Genomic DNA, 12,039 nt, shown 5'->3' on the forward strand with positions numbered 1-12,039 from the left:
ATTCTGGAGCTACAATTTGTGGTTGAGGATAAAGTAATACAAATGAGGAAAAGAGATTTCAAAAGCTTCATGATCTGTATCTCTCCTTGTTAGTCACTCAGTCCTGTCCAACTTTTTTGTGACCCTATGGACTGTAGCCCCCCATGTTCCTCTGTTCATGCTTCTCCAAGTCTCCTGCATCACAGGCAAGTTCTTTATGGCTGAGCCACTGGGGAAGTCCCTCTCCTCAATGAGTTCCTGGGTTAAAGACAACTTTATATGGAAAAACATCTCCATCTTTGGTCTCAGGTCAATTTTCTTTTGCTTAATAATCCATCCTTTGCTCAACTCATTAGTACTGAAAAATAAAACCAATGTTACTAGGGTAAAATATTACCAGTGAGGATGAGGAAGTTCCTTGTCATGGAGAAATCCTCCAGGCCCAATTTTATATCAAAACACTGTCTTTGTGAGAAGGAAGCTCAAAGACAGCATCCTTAGTAACACTTGCACACAGAGATCTGAGAACCAAACTGGCAAAATTGGACCCTGATGCGTTTTTATTTTGTTTTAAATGTTCTGAGTTTGTTCACAAAGAGCAACTCACCCACCCCACCCCCACACAAAAAAATAGACATGTAAATCATGGCAAACTAAAACATTCTTTCATAGCCCCTTAAAAGTGTGCCCACAGATTCACTCCACAATCCTACTTTTAGGAATTCATCCTAAGAAAATAATGTATGACATACCTAAAAGGCCAAAACAATGTAGATGTCAACAGTAAAGAACTTGGTTAAAGATATAATTGTTGTTAAGTTGCTAATTGTGATCCTATGGACTGCAGCATTCCAGGCTCTCCCATCCTTCACTACCTCCTGGAATTTGCTCAGATTCATGTCTATTGAGTCAGTGGTGCTATCTAACCATTATATGCTCTGCTACCCCCTTCCCTTCTCCATTCGCCTTCAGTATTTCTCAGCATCAGAGTCTTTTCCAATGAGTCAGCCCTTTGCATCAGGTTGCCAAAGCATTGGCTTCAACTTCAGCATCAGTCCTTCCAATGAATATTCAAGAGTTCATTTCTTTTAGAATAGACTGATTTGATCTCCTTGCAGTCCAAGGGACTCTCAAGAGTCTTCTCCAATACCACAATAAGAAAGCATCCATTGAAAAATACACAACTATTGCAAACAAGCTTTTTAAAGAATTTTTATGTATGTGGGTAACAACTACATGTTTTGAAGCAGGAAAAGGAGCTGATAAAATATTTATAGCAAATAATCACATATTTGGAAAAAATAATCTGTGAATTTAAGAATATGTATGTACTATGATGTTATATGATTACTTTTGATTTTTATTCCTTTTTTCACTTTCTTCAATAAATATATATTATTCATGCAGTTAAAATTAAAATAAATAAAAATAATTTGTTCAAGAAATGTAAAATATTAACTTCATGCCATACTTGCTTCCTGACAGCTAAGTTGGTAAAGAATCCAGGGTCAGGAAGATCCATTGGAGAAGGATTCCAGTATTCTTGGGCTTCCCTTGTGGTTCAGCTGGTAAAGAATCTGCCTACAATAAGGGAAACCTGGGTTCAGTTCCTGATTTGGGAAGATCCCCTGGAGAATGGAAAGGCTACCCACTCCAGTATTCTGGCCTAGAGAATTCCATGGACTGTATAGTCCATGGGATCACAAAAAGTGGGACACAATGAGTGACTTTCACTTTCATACTTGCTGACATACTTTTTGTGTACTTTCTTTTTGTGGTGCTTGGAACGAGAAACCTCGCTGGGTACTCCTTACTAAGGACTTCAAGACTAGTTTGGCCTCCAGTTTCATCCATTCATTGAGAAAAACCTCCTTTCATAGCAACTTCCTCCAGTTTACTGTCCCCAAACAGCAGGAGAAAGATTTCCTAGGTGTCAGACCTGCCATGTTTTAGAACATCAAAAGCCAATGTTCGTTGCCCTCTCCCTCAAGTCTTGGGCTACAGGAAGGGGTGGGCAGAGGAAGGGAATCATTGGATTGCCTTCCCATTTCCCTCCCAAGCATGTCAGTGGGGACTTGAAGAGAGAGCACATCAGGTCTGGTTTATTCAATCCTTGCATGTTTCCTGAGGATCCTGGAACTTTGATTGGCCTTTGGTAATGACCCCTGGGCATGTGGCTCTTAGGATTCTTTTTATGGTGCTAATTGATGATGTTGTCATGGATGTCTGGAGTCATGGGGTGTGCTGTATCAGTTCATCAGGACTGTCAAAACTGATTCATGCAAACATCAAGATTGACGATACTCCTGGTTTCACTGTTCATATTCTGAATTTCAGTTACTGTGGTTGGTTGCATAGCAGTATGTGTTGACATGATCCATTCTTCTTAAATCTTGGATCCTAAGACTCAGGTAGGTTTCTCTGTGCAAAGACATCTTGTGCGCATTTTGACAGTTCTTAGCTAGAAAGGAAAGTGTCTTTTGTGTGATCAAAGATGGGGAAAGAGTCAGAATCCTGTGCCTGATATCTCTAGACTACTTTCAAAGAGTATCTTTTTTCTCTTGCTCATGCTCCTTCTACTGTACTAAACTGCTGTTGTACTCATAACTTGCTGTTTGTTTGAATTTTTCTTTTTTGAGTCGTTCTAGAAAACCAGAGGGACTTCTGGTGGCTCAGATAGTAAAGAATCTGCCTGCAATGCAAGAGACCTAGGTTTGATTCCTGGGTTGGGAAGATCCCCTGAAGAAGGAAATGGCTACTCACTAACATATTCTTGCCTGGAGAATTCTATGGACAAAGAAACTTGGCAGGCTATAGGCCATGGGGTTACAAGAGCTGGACACAGCTTAGTGACTAAACCACCACCAACAACAAATTAGAAAACTTCAGGATGGTTATCAGGCCCCTGAAATGTAACCATTCCATGTGGGATTCCCTAAATCACACAATCTGCTTTGCCATTTCTATTCCCTACCCATAGGATATTTCATATTTGTCTAGACTTCACCTATGTAAAAATCTTGCTGAGTATCTTAATTGAAGAGGCTCTCTTCAATTACCTTCTTTTTTGTACTTCTACATTCCCAGCTGAGGAACTTATCAAGACATATGTGAAGCAAGACTCAACTACTGTGAACTAGAGGACAGTATAAACAGTGGTGAGATCGCCTTTCTGAATAAAGAAAACAGTTCCAGAGAGGTCACAGGCAGGAGACTGTGGACATGGTGGTTGAGGAGGAAACCAATTGAAAGAAGCCAAAGTGCGTAGGTTCCTAGTGGCTGTTTCCATTCTTTCAGTTCTTTGGCAATGATTGATTTGAGACATTTAATCAGGAAACACAGTCACTGATGCTCACTGTCATTTATCTGATAACTTCTCCAACCTGAAGAGTTATTAATTCCTTGCTCAGCCTTTGTCTCTGATCCTACACACTTCGTTCCTTCTGCTTTTCCTCCTAGGAAAAATTTTTTATCATTAATCAGCTTTTGGACACCTCTGAGATGTTTTGAAATTTTATGTACTATGCTTTAGGTGTGAAGTTCCATTGGTAACATAATTTTTAGCTCTTGCTATGGATCTGTCTACTGGAAAATCAACTTCCATTTCTGTATGTGTTTCTTTTGCCTAAAGGCCAGTCCCATGTGCCCTAACTAGTAACATATCTACAGTTGAGAGAATAGATACATTTCCCCAAGTATTTAGATTTCTGGGAGTTTCCTGAAACGGGATTATGGGGGTGGGTGACTGAACCATGGTAGTTTTGCTTTTTAGACGCTCGGAGTTTAAATCTGATTGCAGTAATGGGCAAGAGCATATATATATACACAAATGCTTACTTTGATTAATACTCATTCTTAAATAAATTTAATATTTCTTCAGGAGAAGAGCATTAAAAAAAGGCATATGCATGAAAAAGACTATCTTCAAGCATATGGGTTCATTTGGAACTATTTTAATTTATTCCAACATTTTCAGATGTCTTATCATTCTTGATCCAAGACAACTTAAACTGTCTACATTTTATTCCTCTGGTTGATACTACCAGACCTATTGTCCAATATTTTCTCTTCTCCTTTCATCTTAAAAGTCAAGCTGAGTATTTGAATAGGCAGGAAACAGCAGAACATGTGTTTAGTACTTTGTTATCTGTTCTTCAACAACAATGGCAAGACTTTTACTAAATTTAGTGAGAATTCTAGTTCAATGCAGATCACTGTTAAAATCTTTTCTGCAATGTCCTTTCTATTCTGAAAGGAAAATGTCAATATTTTTCATTACATAATTCTTCAACCTATACAACCTTTGACCTAACGCATATAATTAGATAACATTGAAACACAAATTTATATTTGTCACACAATAATAAAGTTGACCCATCTGGCTCCTGAAGTATTGTGTGCCTTCAGGATAATCACTGCTTGATCTGTCATTCACTGAGAGTTATGAAGAATCCAGCACATAACAGGAGCAAGGCCAATCTTTTTTTTTTTTTTTTTAGAATGTTAAGCAATTATATTCCTATTATTAACAGTAAAATGTTTTCAAAATTGCCCTACAGAGTAGCATAGTATATCTAACTCATTGGATACTGAAATGCTCGTTTTGCCAAAATTGCAGTGTCAAACACACTATTATTATTAATATAAAGAGCTTTTATTGTTTCAAATTTGTTTTTAAAATAATATAAGTATGGTTTTTCTCCTTCTTCCCCAGTTTTTCTTCTTCCTCACCCTTGAAACTCCAGCAAACAAGTGGATACCAAGCACTGAAAGTTTGCAAAACAGAATGAGCCAAGGTAAAGTAGATGTGGGTCTGGAGAGGGGAATGCACAGAAATTCAACACATGATCGCTCCTAGCAGTCACGCACATTATACAGTGTGCAAGACAGAAGAGAGAAAAGGGCTAAGCGGAAGAGTGAAAACATAGTAAAGCTCTACTAGAGAAAGTATATCAGACAACAGGTTCATTTAGGCAGGCAGTATAGCCATGATCCATTTCCCAAGTTGTTTGACTCAGTGGTAAAGTATCAACCTGCTAATGCAGAAGATTCAATCACTGGGTCAGGAAGATCCCCTGGAGAAGGAAATGGCAAATCCTCTCTATATGCTTGCCTGGAAAATGCCATGGACAAAAAAGCCTGGTGACCTATAGTCCACAGGGTTGCAAAGAGTTGGACATGACTGAACAACAGCAATAATAACTAGGATCTAGGTGGACCTTGATTGGAATCCTAGCCTCATGATTTCCTAATTATGGGACTTTGGTTAAATAACTGAACACTTCTATATTTTAGTTACTTAAACTGCAAAGGAAGAACTATGATGGTTTATATTTCATAAGTGCTGTCCTGACACAGTTTTAAGATCATGGCTAAAAACGCTCATCCCATTGAAGGATGTTTGCCAAGCCTATACTCTAACCACTTCCCTTTTGGGCTCTAACACTCTGGGTTATAGCTCACACAGCCAACTACCAGAGGCCCCAGATCCCGAATATCCAGGACAGCCTCTTCTTCCTTAGTCTGCAGGATTATTCAGAATAATCTGTAAGAAGCCCATGAAACCTAGCTAGCTACACCTGGTTTGCCTTATATAAGCTGCCTGCTACAGTTTGCTGTTATCCTTTCTCCAGTTGCAATCTCTAATGATGCCCTGTGTTGCCAGTCTTCTGGAAGTAATAATGCTTTTTGCCATTCATCTATCTAGAGGTCATTTATTATGTCCCACCACCACCAGTCAATCCTAAAGGGAATCAGTCCTGAATATTCATTGGAAGGACTGATGCTGAAGCTGAAGTTCCAATACTTTGGCCACTTGATGTGAAGAACTGACTCATTGGAAAAGACCCTAATGCTGGGAAAGATTGAAGGTGGGAGGAGAAGGGGACAACAGAGGTTGAGATGGTTGGATGGCATTACTGACCCAAAAGACATGAGTTTGAGTAAGCTCCAGGAGTTGGTGACGAACAGGGAAGCCTAGCATTCTGCAGTTCATGGGGTGGCAGAGTCAGACACGACTGAGCGACTGAACTGAACCATCATCAGTCAGTCAGTCAGTTTAGTCACTCAGTCCTCATCATCAGAATGCAGCAAATTTTAAAATACAGTTCTTGAGACTTCCCTGGTGGTCCAGTAGTTAATCCACTTTGGAATGCAGAGGACGAGTGTTCAATCCCTGGTTGGGGAACTAAGATCCCACATCCAAGGAGCAACTAAGCCTGCGAGCTCCTAGTACTAAGCTTGTGCACTCCAGAGCCTGTATACCACAACTAGAGAGCCCACATGACTGCAATTACTGAGCTCACATGCCTTAAGTAGAGTGTCCATGCACCACAATGGACAATCCCTCATGATACAACTGAGACCCAACACAGTCAAATAAAATAAATATTTTAAAAATAGTGCCTGTAAATTATAATTTATAAAATGATAATTCAAATGATTTGCTTAGCACACTACCTAGTACATAATTGTTTTTCTCCCCTTTCTTCCATAATTTTTTTGAACTAATGTGGAATTGTTCTTTAGGCTGCAAGATAGGAGACCTCCATGTTACCATAAAAAGCAGATTCAAAAAAATCTTGGATTTTAAATTTCCTCTTTATTCCACTTTTAAATCTATAAAACATTTCTGACCTGGAAAGGAAGACTTGAAATGAAGAAAAAAATAATAGATTCTGGCTAATGTTCATCAATAGAATCTGATTCTATTCATAAAAATATGATTTTGTTTTGTACCCTCCCTGAGGTCAATTTTGGAAATACAAATGATTACACCCTTTTTCAGGAAGCATGAGAAAGGGGTCTCACAGAATTTCACTTGTCCTTCGTTTAGAAGTAAACCAATATGCGTCAGCAGATGTGTCAGTCCGGGGAGACTCAGATAGCAGAACCAACTTTTCAGAGCTTCCAAGTAGTGTGTGTGTGCACATGTGAGCTCAGTTGTGTCTGACTCTTTGCAATCCCATGGACTATAGCCCACCACGCTCCTTAGTCCTTGGAATTTTCCAGGCAAGAATGCTGGAGTGGATATCTATTTCTTTGTTCAGGGGATCTTCCCAACCCAGGAATTCGGGTCTCTGTGTCTCCTGCATTGAAAAGCAGATTCTTTACCACTGAGCCACTTTAGAAGCCAAATAGTGCAAACGGCACTATTTCCTCTAAAAAGGTCCAGGGATTTGTAAGGGAATCTAAGCACCATGGTCACATTAAAGGCATATGACTGTGGACTGCATTGGACCAAATGGCCAGATACCAGATGGGAATGTAGATATCACAGTGGAAGACAGATTAAAAGAATGATCATTACCAACAATCAGAGCTATAGTGTATATTCTAACAGATGCTATTATGAGATATTGGTCAAGGGCTAGACATTTCCCTCCATTGTCATAAAGCTACATTAATCATGCAGCAGAAAAATTTATGTTCACTCAATCTCTTTGTATCCCCACAGCTCTCTTGAACTTGGGTAGGACCAAGTGACTAGTTTTAAGCAATGGACTGAGATATGTCACCACTAAGTTGTGGCAGGATAAAATTCTTTGACTATCCAGCAGTCTTTTTTCTATTACAGAGATCCTGGAGGTCGCATGCAGAGATAGATGATCCGCAAAATAAAGCCTGGCTGGCCTTCTAAGGCATCATTTAGAAGCAAGCCATCAGGGGAATTCCCTGGTTGTCCAGTAGTTAGGACTCTGAGCTCTCACTGACAAGGGCACAGGTTCAGTCTCTGCTTGGGAAAATAAAATACCACAAGCCAAAAAAGAAAAGAAAAAAAGAAATCTGTCAGACACACAGCAGAAATAAGCCTTTATGTGGTAAGTCAGTGATATTTCAGTGTTGTTTATCATGGTTACAGAATCTTGAAAATTATTACTAATATACGTCTGGCAATTTAGATGTCACATATGAGACCAAGTAATGGGGAAGAATCTTAAACTGGTCAACTATCTTTCAGATTCATTTTGGAAAAATTTAAGTGGTCAGTTTATTTTTTCTGCCTCTAAATAAACTGGAGATTTGGGAAGGGAATTAAGTTTTACAATAGAAAAAAAAATGTGTTTATCACACATCTGAGTTTAAATATTTGAAGAAAAATAATGCTTGCTACTTCATTATAAATATTATAAGAGAAATATAGTTTAGTATGCAGGATAAGTTATTCTGATGTCAAGTGGATTTATGTCCTAGGAATGGCCACTTTTTCTGCAGCCTGGAAAAGCTTTTTAACCTTATTAAAATTTTACTTTCCTCATTTATGAAAAAAGGAAAATAATAATAACTTGTAAGAGTGTAGTGAACATTAAATGAGACAATGAGTACAACGTTCTTAACAGAGGGCCAGGTATATGGGAAGCCTTCAATCAAAGTCTATTACTATTTTAATGTTGTATGGGCTTGAAGTCCATATAAATATAATGCCTTTACACAGTAAAGGCAAGATGATTGAGTAAATCCAAATAATACATGTAAGAAGATGATATAAGATATTTAAGGTAACTAGGATGAGATATTAAGGTTTTATTCTCAGGATATCTTATGATATGTATGTGCCTCTTGCCCTAGGGATCCATGGGAAACTAATAGAATATGTCCTTAAAGCATGGAACCTTGGCTTTCTTTTGTTTCTAAAAGAGACAGAAAGATTGAACACATATCATTTTGTAGAACACACAATACTTATCTTCAAAATACAAAAATAGAAACAGGTTTGCAAGATGCGTATCTTTAAGAATCTATGGGTAACTTGCAATAACAGGTATTTCAATATTCACTTTCCCACGTGTACCATTTGGTTTAGTCGCCTGATTGCTATCTTGTGCTGAATCGTTCTGTTTATAGCTTTAAAATTGCTATCTGGGTGACAGTCTTCTGTTTCTAATCTTAAAATGGTCATCTAGTGGGTTTGCTCCCTATAGTTCATCGTACAGCCTGATAATACTGTGGAGGGAAATACAATTAGCTAACTATGCACCTGCTCAGTTTACAGTTTTATGAGTGTAACTTGTTCTATGATATACATCTTGGGGCTTGTGATGAAATTGCTTGAAAACAGAAATTCTGTATGAAACTTTGCAATATATAAATATACCATTAAATATTTTGTTTAATATGTTTTCTCCATATTCCTTTTCTATATGTATACAAACATATATGTATATATATAGAGAGAGAAAGAGAGAGATCAATAAATACATAAATATAGGTAGATATCTACCTGCTAGGCTTATAAAGCTAAACAATTGTAAATTCAGGAGTCTCAGAGCATAAAGCAGTAGAAAATAGCTAGAGCCTGAATTTTGACATTTATTTTAGCTTTTAACCTTTTACTCCTTAAATACCTCACAGCTTCTTCATAGTATTCTTCCTCTTACCATCATCTTTTTAATCTGTTTCTTTTTTGAAAATTTATTTGGCAGTGTCACGTCTTGTTTGTGGCATGTGGGACGTGGTTCCCTGACCAGGGATCATACCTTGGCCCCCTGCACTGGGGGTGCAGAGATCTAGCCCCTGGACCAGGAAGGAATTCTCTTGAAGCTTTTTTTTTTTTTTTTCTCCTTCCAGTACTGTGTGGCTTGCAAGTTCTTAGTTCCCCAACCTAGTATCAAACCTGGGGCCTCAGCAGTGGAAGCACCAAAGCACCAAATCCTAACCCCTGGACCACCAGGGAATTCCCTAATTGAAGTTTTGCCATTGGTTCAGGATCAGATTGTATGCTGTATTTCAGAAGTTGTTTCCAGTGGCTGTTTAGTAAACCCTAGAAAATTTATTATCTTACTTATGAATTAGGTGTTTGATATGAAGTTTCTCTTTAAACATTACTATGTGTAATAATATTGCTAGAGCTAGGGATAGTTATATGTCATATTCTCTGATATATGAGGGGGCAATAGTGGTGCTTTTATTGAGCAGATTTATAAGACCCTGAAAAAGGGGACTCTACTAGTAGGCTCCCCACATGGTCATTTTAAAAAATCTTTTTACTTGTGATTATGTTGTATTTATCTTTCTTGAGTGAAAGGAACCCGTTTCTTCATTATAGATGACTTGCTCCAGGGTAGTTTGAGTGAAGTTTTCAGGGCAGTCATCAAAGGACTAATGAAGACCTCTGGGGTCCTTGAATTGAGTCAATTTGTCAGCATAAATTATTCTCCAATCAAAATGAGATTTCTCTGCAATAGCAGGAGAAAGAGAAGTGTTTAACTAAGTGGAGGAAATAAAGACACTTCAACCAGAAGATGCAGCTTTGAGGGTGAGGACTACCTCTTAGAGATGGTCACTTGACTCTAGATTTGTTATTTTAGTCTTATTTTCTTATCTAGATAACTGTTATTCTAGTAATATCTCAAAATAGTATGGTGAGCCAAAAACCTACCTATGCAGAATAATGCATGGTCAAGCACTGTACAATTGGTAGGTATTACAACTACTGTGAATGAACTCACATGATGCCACTGAAGTGTCAATTCTACTTTTTAAGGTACTAAAGCAATAATAAATGCAAGTTGTTTCTCCCTCTTCCTCAGGCTATCATTGGGTAAAAATTGATGTATCTTACCGTGAGCACAGTGAAATGACAATGATCTCAAAAGAACAGGTCAAAATATTAAAGGGAGAGAATGTGTTCATGTCCATGCAAATAGCAGAGGTCTAATCAACAGGATATTTAAAGATCTATAACTGAGCAAGTTTAAGAGAACTTATTTCAATATATTGAAAAAATATATTTTTTGTTCACCCTTTCAGTTGACATCATTTGTATTCAAATGACCAAAATAGTTTGAAAGAGTAATTGTGTTGAATGAGAAATTATTGGAATATAAAGGATTAAGAAACAATCATTAAAATAGAAAAGTCAGAATAAAAAAAAGGTGTTGGGAGAGGATCTTATTCACATCATTAATGTCTCTGAAATCATTCTCCCATCTTTCCATGGTCTTGTCCCAAATCATCTCAGTTGATTGACTGTTTATAGTTCCTTTTTCTCTCCCTAACTTCAAGCATGGTACTAGCATTTGATATTCAACAAAAGATTTTCTGGCACCATTTTTATAAACTAAAATGAGGGCAGAAAGAAAAAAAATCATAAAAATATTAATGTTATTTGGATACAACCTACCAAATATTTCATAATTTTTTGAATTCCCAAAGCAACAAACCAACCACGGTGAATTAAGTCTGCACAGATGAATGAGTCTGCACACGTCAATAGGCTTTTGTGCTAGATGGGAAAAACATATGGAATGTGTTACATTCCAAACAACCAAAGGGTTCTGAAGAATAATTAATAAGGTTCATAAATATGGACAAAAATCAGCCCATTTTCACATCTTCCAATTATTAAATCTAGAACAAATCTTCTTCGTCTTCAATTGGCTTTTCTTATAACATATTTCTGACACAGAAGAGAACATTTGTTTCATATTTTATTGAATTTCATTTATATTAAATTAAAAATATATTTCTGACAGATTCATGTAACAAAAAGGCAGAACAGTTTTCAAATTGTTCAGCTGGGATGATCAGTATGGAATGAGGCAAAGCAGGTCGCATTCTATAATTGCCTGTACAGGTACAATTCTTTCCCAAGAGCCAAGAGAGGATCCTTGAGAACTAACAGAAAAGCCTAATTACAGAAATTTAAAATACTGTTTGTCCCTCATTCTCGAATAACAGAAAATGGAGAAGGGAAGGAGGGTGGGGTGAAGGGTTGGAGGGGAGGAAAGAACAAGGGAAATTATACTAAAAATATACCTAACATTAAAAAAGTTAGTATGTGTTAAGTGCATAATCCTTCATAGATAAAATAGAAAAAAAATCAAAATAACATTACACCACACACAATTGGCATATCCTATTGTGTAAGCGAGTGCAGAGGTTGAACACGTCACCATAGTGCTGAACACAGAATCACAAGTAATGTCAGAATGATAACTTCCAACCCAAAAGAAACAATCACAAGCCAATTACTTATATACAAATCAACCCTAAAGACAATTATGTTCCAAATAAAGATGTCCACAGAGGAAAATCAAAGCAACGGTATCCCTATTTACA

The sequence above is a fragment of the Ovis canadensis genome, chromosome 2, assembly GCF_042477335.2.
Source record: "Ovis canadensis isolate MfBH-ARS-UI-01 breed Bighorn chromosome 2, ARS-UI_OviCan_v2, whole genome shotgun sequence".
NCBI classification, from domain to species: domain Eukaryota; kingdom Metazoa; phylum Chordata; class Mammalia; order Artiodactyla; family Bovidae; genus Ovis; species Ovis canadensis.